Source organism: Bidens hawaiensis, unplaced genomic scaffold, assembly GCF_021521415.1.
Source record: "Bidens hawaiensis isolate Kalapana, Puna unplaced genomic scaffold, B.hawaiensis_p1.1 tig00000904_1, whole genome shotgun sequence".
In the NCBI taxonomy this organism is placed as follows: Eukaryota; Viridiplantae; Streptophyta; class Magnoliopsida; order Asterales; family Asteraceae; genus Bidens; species Bidens hawaiensis.
This window is the reverse complement of record NW_027491052.1, coordinates 770,943-782,520: the sequence shown is the minus strand read 5'-3', so window position 1 is coordinate 782,520 and position 11,578 is coordinate 770,943. Positions and strand designations below refer to the sequence as shown.

The following is an 11,578-nucleotide window of genomic DNA, read 5'->3' as shown; positions in this document are numbered from 1 at the left end:
AACCCGTGGAGGAAAACAAGGTCTACAAGCTAACCAAGGCTTTATACGGTTAACAATGAGGGAAGGGAATGCCAAGCTTGATTGTATTTTAACAAGTTTGAAATTTGTGTGGTGCTCGTAAGAACAAGCAGTGCACCGAAGAGGGATTAGGACTAAAATTATTATTGTCGGTGTGTTTGTCGATGATTTGGTTGTTACGGGTTCGAACAAAGATCACATTAATTAGTTCAAACTTGTGATGTTCAAGAAGTTTGAAATGTTTGATTTGGGAATGCTCATTTACTATCTCAGAATCGAAGTCTCACAGAGGGAGAATGAGATTCAAATCCATCAAAGTGTTTATGCTCGGCGGTTATTGAAAGAAGCCAGGATGAAGAAATGTTATCCAAAAAGTGTGCCCATGGCTCCTGATGTAAAACTATCTATAGCTGAGGATAATGTTTATGTAGATGCAACAGAGTAGCGAAAGTTGGTTGGGTATCTTCGTTATTTGTAAAACACTCGACCTGATTTGGCGTTTTTGGTTGGCACCGTTAGTAGATATACGCAAGCTTCAAAGAAGTTTCACTTAGCAGCAATTAAAACAATTCTTTAGTTTATTCAAGGAACTATTGGATGGGGGATCAGGTATAAAGGAGGTGGATCAAAGGAGTTAATCGGGCAATAGTAGCCATAACATTGATGAAGAAGCACTACCTGTAATGTGTTCTTTTATAAGGGAGCCCCGATTTATTGGTGCTCACAAAACCAATGCATTGTATCCCTTTCATCATGCGAGGTGGAGGACATGGCGGCGAGATCGGCTATGGGAGAAGTCATATGGTTACTTGAATTGTTGACGAAAATGACCGAAAGAAACTTGTAAGAAGTGATGTTAAAGATTGATCACACATCGGCGATCGCCTTGGTTCAAAATCCCAGTTTTCATAGTCGGAGAAAGCACATAAAGTCCTATTTTACACGGGAGTAACAGAATGAGTTAGTGGTGGAGCACATTAGTGGAAAGGAACAACAGACTGACATTCTTATAAAAGCACTTGTGAGAATCAAGTTTTATGAAATGAGAAGATTGCTCGGCGTTGAAGACTCCTAGTTTCGAGTCGGAAATTAGGGGGTGATTGTTTGTAACTTCCATCATAAAAGGCCTATCACGTGTAGGTGATGCTGGAACAATTAGACATGTGAGATTCATTAATCTTGTAATGGGTTTATGGGATTGCGATTAGGGTTTTATTATAGTTGGTAATTATTTGTTGGTCATGTTGGGTCAGTCCAATGAATGCATGGGGTTATTGTAGTCAAATTTTAAGTTGGTTTTCTGATTATAATAATACGCAAAGTTTACACTAAACATCGTGTGCATGTTTATGTTTCTGTTTATCAATTCGTTCTTGACCTATGACCAAAACAATAAGTTACGTGGAAACAATCTACATGTTAACCACAAATTTATATACATGAAGTAAAAGATCTTAATCGAAATATTAATTTTGTCTAACTCTAACGTAACTAACATCTAGACTTGATAGAGATAAAATAGAACTTTGAGGTATTGAGAAACATACCCAATGAAAAGTAGAATCGAGTCGCGGATGGTGGATGCGGATGCACCCTCAAGTGGAATCATGAAGATGGTTTTGGAATTTTGGAGGTATCATTTGATTTCTTTACACTTTAGGGTTTTGAAAAGGTTAGCTTGGTGGGCTATGCTCGGTGAAGTAAACTACTAGAATCATAACATAAAAAAAATTAATAAAAAAAACCCACACAACCTAGTTCAGTTTATTCGGTTATCCGAATTCAAACTTTTCAACATCCGAAAGCCTATACGAAAACCAAATTGGGAATCCGGATTCGATTAATATCCAACCCTAAAACCGAATTCAAGATTTGGATCGGTTTTTTTGGTTACGGATACGGTTCGGTTTATGGTTTTCTTTATTTTCGATTATTTTGCACACACTACCTATTATAACGTAACCCTTGATTTTTGTCATATATTGTATGGAAAAGGTTTTAAACCAAAGTTTTATGGGTAAATACATATGTGCATGGGTACGTAACTACGTACGAGTTAGGACACTCTTCTCATTCTTTGAATCCTGAATGTTTCTTAAAATAAAGTTATGGGTATAGAAATAGGTAACCATATCTCTAGTTGTATGCCACACGTGCTTCTGCAGATGAGTTCCATGCAACGCCAATTTGGCCAATAGATCAGCAAAGCATGGGCATGCATGACGACATTGATATTGCAATTTTCTTCAAAAACAAATGTTATAAATCATGAAGCATGTTTAATTGATCTTGCTTCAAATACTTACCAAACCTCGTGACGAAGCAAGTTGAGTAGTTGACGGAGACGATCTAAATATAGAACTACAACATTTAATAATTCAAAAGATTTCAGAATATATCAATATATACAGGGGAGATTTCAAATGAGAACCCCTTTGAGTTTTAAGAACTCGAAAAAACTCAACGTAACGATTTTTTTTTGAATTTTTTTTACACATGCGTATATATGTAGGTTACATATACGTAAAAAAATTACATAATTTTTTACGCATCGAGTCGACTTTTTACACATCTGTAACGGACGTAAAAGTTAGTGTAATCACTTACATTTTTATTCTCTCTCCTACTTTGACTTTTTGGTCATATTTAATCTAAACCACATATTTCAATCCATTTAATTAAATGTGTGGCCAAAAATTGAGTTCTTAAGTTCTTAAAACTCAACATGGTTTTCAAAATATCCATCCCCTGTGTGTGTGTGTGTATATATATATATATATATATATATTATTAGGTTTATTTCAGAAGTCTTTCTTAGTGCGAGAAATGAATCCAATCAATCATATTTTTTCTTTTGTTTTATTATTTATTTAATGATAAGGGTATTATAGTAAAAGATGTATTTTTATTATATTTGGTAAGTCATAGTTTATGGGGAAGTTACGATTAATTTATTTTAAACTTATTTTCAAATTACGAGTATACGTCATATTAACCTATCTCAAATTCTTTTTTATATCAAATTAAAGTAAGTCGTGTTACCCATATTTTCTTTTTTGGTAATTTAAATATCATAACTTAATTCGGATAATAAACTATTCTTGAATTCAGTTGTACTGATTTACGAATTCAGTCAAAATTTACTTATCAAATTCATTTATTTTTTTATTAATAAAGGCCTTATATCAATTATCACTGGTAGGATAATTATGTACTGTGTAGGCGGTATTTCGAATTGTGTACGCGCAAATTTTATCGTATTTAGGATCATTTACGTACTGTGTCAGGTGGTATTTCAAATTCTGTATGTGTAAAATTTATCATGTGTAGATTCATATATGTATTGTGTAGGTGGTATTTCAAATTACTTATGTGTAAATTTTACTGTGTGTAGGTTCATATATATATACTGTGTATGTGGTATTTCGAATCATGTATATGCAAATTTTAGCACGTGTAGGTTCATATATATACTGTGTAGGTACCAGGTAGTATTATAAATTGTGTATGCATAAATTTTATTATGTGTAGGATCATTTATGTAATGTATTCCTACACATTGGAGATAGCTCTGCATACACTTTTTATAATATAATAACTTACAAATTAAAAAAGAAATACGTGCATATTTTCAACGCCTACACTAAAAAAAAAAAGAAAGCAATTTGAATTCCACGGGTTGCATGATTGTTGGTTAGGGCATAAAATGGGGAATTTCATAAGGTATAAAATGAGGAATCTCGTAAATTATGTACGTTTCTTATTTTAGGCCTAAATATACATGACTCTTCTACCCTTTTTACTATAAATGAGGAGGTTAAAATATAGGAAAATTAAAAAGTGTCATTTTTTATTTTCCACCGTTGATTACTCCAGATGAATGGTTAAGATCTATTTCTCGCACTTCTCACTATAATATCCCTTCTCGCATGATCCATCCCCTATATATATATAGGGTTAGTATCAATTAAAAAACCCAAGATTTAATTAAGAACTCTAAGAACTTCCTCTTAACCAATCAAATTAATTCATTTGTTTTTTAATTTTTTTTAAGGATAAGGGTATTAGGGTCTTTTTAACCTCAATCGTATTACCAAATATCCACAAATAATTCAGTCAACATTCTTTTGAAGATAATTCCTATATTTCCTCTATCTAGTTATTAGACATAGATTATATATTCCAGATCAAATTAAGTTGATTAAGTGGGATCATTTTGATCGTTGAAGATAACTTATATATATCCGCCATTTCTTTTAATATATATTTTTTTAGCTTACCGTTTGTTTCTTCACAATTTTTGTACGTTACTTTCTTTTTATATATTTTAGCAAGCTTATGTCACCACATATGTAGTATTTAATAATTTGTGTATATAGCAATTAAGTTATTGGATTACATCAGTTTGAAAAAAAAAAGTTATTGGATTAAATATATCATATATGTAAATAGTTAATTTGGATTACATGTAAAATGGTTACAGTTTTTTCTAACAGCAAATTTACATAAAAAGTTAAATTTTGATGTGCATAAATGTAAATAGTCAATTTTGTTTTATTTCTAATGTAGATTCTGCATGCTAACTTCAAGGTACACAATAACATGAATTCCTAGTAAATATGTTTTTACATATATGTAATAGTATTTAAAATATGTAAAATAACCAGTTTTTACATAGTACATATATGTAACAATAAAATAATTACATATATGTAAAAACAAAAATTATAGCGTAAAAAAACATCAATTAAATAAGCATGCTAACTCTTTCGTTTCACAAAAGCTAAAAGCATGTAAATAAACTTAAAAACCAAATATAAGGGGTAGCGGCGCAGCTTGTTGCCCGCTTGTCTTCTGTTTCGATGTAATCCAATAAACAATCATATATTATAGAAGCACTAATATAGTAAACATAGGAAAAAACAAAAAAAACAAAAAATATATATATATAAGTAAACTTCTTGAATCTAGTGTAAAAATATTTAAAAAAAAAGAAAAAGAAAAAAGAATCGTGTATATAGGAATTAGGAGAAAAAATAGGGACAGTTTATTCCTCATTTTCAATTGAATGTCTTTTAGGTTATACCCTAAAAATTTGACTTTGAACTCCTAACTAATTACAATTATACCATGATTCATTTCCAACCATTCATTAATCTAAATCAATGGTTATAAAGAGTTCTTAGAGTTCTTAACAAAAATGAAGTTATTTAAAGAAGCTAAACATATATATATATATATATATATATATATATATATATATATAAATGTAGGCTAAGTATAAAATAAAAATATACTTAAGTTGTGAAAACTCTAAAAACTTATTCTCAACCATACGTTTTTAATTAATATTTAAATCTTGTGCTCCACAATTAAAGTGAATAAAAAATGTAAATATAAATATAACTTTTTCTCTCTCCTTAAAACATATATAAAAATTAGTAAAAAAATGTTAAAAAATAGCAAAACATTTTTTTTATGTTTCTATGTTCTGTATTAAATGTTACAACATATGTTACATGTAACAAAAAAAAAACGATGTTACATAGGGTTTTCGTAGGTTTTCATTTTAACCTTACCCATATATATAGGGATAGATTATTGTAAAAGGACAATATTTTCTAGGAATGACAAGAATAATTATGGGCCATTAGATTAGAGGATCCAAGAGTTGAGACTTAAAATTACAAAAAACCGACATAGTTTCCTAGAATTACCCTTTCACCATTATAACCGACATAGTTTTCTAGAATTACTCTTTTACCATAGGTTTTAATATCAAATGTTAAAAATATGTTGGTTCTTACCATTCCTAGGAAAGTTTTTATTCTTATTTGAACCCTTTTATATATATATATATATATATATATATATATATATATATATATATATATAACTATTAATTAATTTATAAAGAACGGATTCATTTGGTTAACGATAAAAAAATTGTATCTAGAAAATTTAAATTGTTATAAATAGATTTTAGGCATGCGAAATTAACAAAAAAAACTATATACTGTGTTTGGTGGCGTTGCATATATATAGAAGTTGAAGTGTTGCTTTTGCTTAGAGTGGTCACACATGTACCCATTTCACCAAATGCTATATGTCAACGATTGAAAGAGACAGTGAAGAACACGATGCGTTTCATAACTTTTTTTCAAACGAGAAGTCATACAAACTTTAGAAACGGATAAAAGCTACGTTATATCGTTTTACCTTTTTTATATAAATTTATTCTTTAACATTTTGATACATGTTATGATCAGTCCAAAACATTATTATATCAGATATATTTCTAATAAAAAACTAAAATTATCCAGTTTACTGTTTATTTATATAACTTCTTTAAACGGTACAAGTTAAAACTTTACTGATTTTATCGTAAACATTTTTACTACATTATCCATGGGACCATCGCAAACTTCATTTTCTGTGATTCCAATTTTTGTTCTTATTTTAATAAATAGTAACTTGAGTTAGTATCGGTGTATTGAACTCTCTAAAGATATAAAAATAGCATAAAAGAATTTACTCAACTCAAGTTTTCTATATTTAAGACCCTACACAAGAATTAATAGATGCACTTGTAGAAAATAGTTATAGTAATGACTTGTTATACACGTATACTCTAAATGGTCAAAATGAGATTAATTTTTTTCTTAAAAGTTAATTGAATGTCATAGTATCAATTTTCTTTTTTTCTTTTTTTTATTTATCGATTCTATGAGTCATTACTTTAAATACTTCTTTTTTTACCAAAACTATATGTATTTTAAACAAGTGTTAAGTGTAGAGTTATTAATATATCAAAATTGGATTACATACATCAAATAGTATGCTAATAGTTTATTTTGTAGGAAGAATGGAAAATGGCAAACTACTAATCCATATATAAATTGAATTATACATTATTTTCTTAACAACGACTTTCTTGTATTTAAGCTACCATACTCTTTAAATTTGGAGAGCGCTGATACCCCACTCCGGTTTGTTTTCTTAATCAGGATCACGCTGGTTTCAGAATTTGGCTTGGACGTTCCACCGTGAAATCATGTCGTCGATTGCCACTTGACAGTCGTTACGCCACCACAAGAGCAGAACTTCCTAGTGTAACAGACTGTGGGACGAAAACCAGAGTGAACTCAGGATTTGAACTGACAACCTTTGCACATTCTATCTCAAACTCGCCATTGTCAATATCCACCCAAAAGTGACACAAATAGGATTCGAATTTGGTTATTCACTGGAGAACCCAAACCTCCTACTACTAGATCACAAATAAGGGATGATTTTACATTAATTAATACACAAAATTAAGCATGCTTAGCATGTTGAATAAAATATGCTATACACTAATTAACTGGCAACATTAACGTACGTATGAAATACACTTTAATTGGTAAAAAAAAGTATATACATCATCTATTTATATTGTTATTTTTTCAAACACTCCTCACTTGGGTACATCAATTGGCCAAAGATCTTCTATGTTTGTGATCACAGATAACTTGATGATCTGGTTCATCATTAATTTTAGAGAAAATCTATCGTCTGAAGGTCCGTTATTATTAAAACCCTGACTCGATCTACATTTTATTACAAATAAGACTCTTATAATACAATTAGATACCTCCCTATAGAAAATCCCCGGTGCTTATGTAGTATTGTATGATAACATAAAATAAGTTTGTTCATCAAGTATCACCAATAGTAACTTCCAACCGTCCGGTAGCTCCAAAACTGATGCAAGAAAACACTTCCTTAAAACCCAATCCTTAATTCCCTCACTTCCTTTTTAAATACCACGCCACCTTTCCCACCAAATATTCACAATTATCACACCATGTTCCAACTCATTCTCTTCCTCCTCCTCCTCCACCACCACCATTCCTCCATCACCGCCACCGCCACCATCTCACAACAATTTAAAGAAGCCCCGCAATTCTACAACTCACCAGAATGCCCAACCACCACCAACAACACCTCCACCGTCCACGTGGCCATGACCTTAGACGCCACCTACATCCGCGGATCAATGGCCGCCATACTCTCAGTCCTCCAACACTCTTCATGTCCAGAAAACATAATATTCCACTTTGTCACCTCAACTTCCTCAAACGCATCCGACCTACAAACAACAATATTCAACTCATTTCCTTACCTTAAATTCCACGTCTACATATTCCAAGACTCCATAGTATCCGGATTAATATCCACTTCCATCCGAGCAGCCCTTGACTGTCCCTTAAACTATGCCCGAAGTTACCTAGCTGACATACTCCCTGTCCATGTTAGCAAAGTGGTTTACCTCGATTCCGACCTCGTACTCGTCGACGACATAGCAAAACTAGCCGCTACTCCCCTCGGAGACTCAGTTCTTGCCGCACCCGAATATTGTAACGCCGATTTCGCCTTCTACTTTACCCCTACATTCTGGTCAAGTCCATCACTCTCTTCCACCTTTGCGGACCGAAAACCGTGTTACTTCAACACGGGTGTGATGGTAATGGACTTGGACCGGTGGCGAGCGCGCGAATACACGACAAAGATAGAAGAATGGATGGAGTTGCAAAAACGTATGAGGATATATGAGCTAGGCTCTTTGCCTCCGTTCTTGCTTGTTTTTGCTGGGAAGATAGCTGCGGTGAACCACCGATGGAACCAGCATGGGCTTGGTGGGGACAATTTTCGTGGGCTATGTCGGGATTTGCATCCCGGACCGGTGAGTTTGTTGCATTGGAGTGGGAAGAGTAAGCCGTGGGTGAGGCTTGATGCGGAGAGGCCGTGTCCGTTGGATGCTCTATGGGCACCTTATGATCTTTTGAAGCCTCCTTATTCGTTTGATTCTTGAAGAAACGAAGTTGAGAATTGTATATTATGTGTCACATGTATATGTAAAGAGTTTACATGAACATACAATTATGGTTTATTGAGTTAGATATGTAATTGGATGGTGATTAGTATATGATAGGAATAATGAGTTGTAAAATGATGATTTTGTAGGTAGAAAATGTTTGTTGATGTGTAATAAGAACATGAAGTTTAAATTGCAAAACGTTCGTCAAAAGATTGGTGATTGTCTTGCATGAAGGCATCCTAGTCCTAAGTCCTAGATCGATGTGTACGTATTCTTTAAGTCTATTGTCATGGATCCTCGAAAAGGCGTTGTGCAGAGCCGGCCAAGTTTCGTCCTGTCATGAACACATCAGGGGAGCGACACACTTCCTTACCAATGTTGCGTGAGATGTTTAAACACTTCTATGGCGAGTATACTTTCAAAACCAGTGAGGCTTTCCCTAGTGAGAACCATGACTAGCCAGTAAATCCAAGCGTTCACTTCCAGACTAACAAGCAAATATGATCATTAACATTTGGCAGTCACCACTAAATCATGCACATCCTCACATATCTCAAGCATCTCCCTGAATACTGGCTTTACCTTGGCATCCGCTCTAGGGACGCTCATAGAAAGTTCAATCATGCATGCTACGACCTTTTATCACCCTGGATCATTCCGCCTAGATCCATCGTCCATTACTCTCTGAAGATGAATTATTTCCAAACCTCATTTTCCACATTGATTCAATGTTTATCAGATTTGCGGCACTAGTAGCCGGGGAACCGAAGTTGGGAATTGTGTATTATGTGTAGCATGAATATGTAAAGAGTGTACATGAGCATACAATTATGGTTTGCACGTTGAGTTATATAACTGAATGGTGATTAGTGTGATAGGGATAGGGTGTTATAAATTCATGATTTTGTAGCTCGAGAAGAAAGTATCTCAAAATGTTTGTTGATATCTGGCCAGAACCCGCCACCCCACGGTTTTCCAGTGAATACATGATTCTGGTGGCCAAACCCAACTTATTGGGCAAACCCACATTTTTTAACGAGTAAACAATTTTCCAGCGACCTCCAATCACCTGCAACCTCCCATGCTCAACCAAACATTGAGTTGCAGGTATCATGGCACGACTTGTTTTTCCAACAAGTTGCATGGCTCAATAATGCATGAATCCGGCAGTTCAGGCTGTAGTGTTAATCCTTGATCATCATCACAAGTATAACTGTATAAGGGTCGTATTATAAATAGTCAAACTATATGCTTATGTTGTATTTAAAGTCTAGGTCTAGAGTGTTAGTAAACAAGCAAGGGCGGATCTAGGGACTTCGGACTGTAGGTCCTCAATATGGATCTCAAGACTTGACTTGGATCAATCCGTGTTGTTGGTTAGCGGAAATCATCAACGACACTCGGATCTTTGTTTTGTTATTATAAAAGAGAGGAAAAGAGAGAAGTGGGTGAGACACGGAGAGAAAGAAACTTCTTTTATTTCCAAGGGATGTGTTGTAGTTGTGAAAGAGTTAAGTTGTGGAGAAATGGGTAAAGTGACCCTTTTATAGGGTCCCTATTTCTCCAAACTTTACAAAATAAACGTACCGAGTACGTACAATCTCGACTAAAAGCAAACTAAAACGACATACACAATCCTAATAACAATAGATAATATTGGCCCTACAATCTCCCTCTAGGATTGAGTATGTCGAGGAACCTTCGTCAAGTTCTTTGTTTCGTCTTTATTTTTTGAAACTTAGTACTTGTCTTGATCCTGGATCTTGAACCAGTTTGGATTTTGGACAAATCTTTATTTTTCGGTCTTGTAGACTTGAATTTCCATCTTATTTCTGGGAAGGATCGGCAAAAGCAAATTTTAGAAACATCAGATGTGGGAGGCTTGACATCTAATTTTCTTTTGTTGACTTTCTTGAGCCGACTGGTTTCTTTCCTTGTCTTCAAATACGATCAGTTCATCTTTAGGTTCAATCACCAACTTTCACATTCTCATTTTTCTTTTAAGCGCTTCAGCACCTGCAACTCCAAACAGACTTGATCTTGATCTACCTGTCTATGTACACCTGCACAAAACTTAGAAAGAATAAGATTCGTTCAAAGACCCTCTCGAGGGTCAAAGAAGAATTCGTTCACAGGCCCTCCCAATTTCAGTCCCTCAACTTGTAAGTGATTTGTTTAAGTCCCAGGTTTCCAACAAACAATGCATGAACAACCTTGACAACAAAACACGTGATTTTAAATAAAACAAGGTTTAATAAATTATGTACGAACACGATAAAAACTTAAAATCTTTTTGGCATTTTCATATATTTTAATATTACTAGAATATATACATAATATTTTGAAGTTGAAAAAAAAAATAAGATAGGAGTAAAGATGAAATTAATATTATATATCAAAAGAATTTATTTAAAAGTTTACTAAATTATTTTTGTGAGAAAGATCACGACATAGAATCACATTACCCGTTAACATTCTAGATCACACTTCTATTTGGACATTATTATGCCAAGAACCCAAAGTCAATTGTAGATATAATTTGTCCACTTTAAACTTAACAAGTATTTGGATGTCAAGATGATATGTTAAGGTATAGATTAGGCACAATGCTTGTGTGGTCCCCATTTAATCTAACATGTTACAGACTCCATAATACCTCGGGCTTAATTTGCTTTCACATGTCACCTCAACTTGACTTAA

General features: G+C 33.4%; 1 pseudogene; it reads left to right on the top strand.

The window, feature by feature from the left end:
- The first annotated feature begins 7,724 nt into the window (after positions 1-7,724).
- On the top strand, positions 7,725-8,945 carry LOC143545216 (putative galacturonosyltransferase-like 1 pseudogene; annotated as a pseudogene).
- The last annotated feature ends 2,633 nt before the right edge of the window (positions 8,946-11,578 follow it).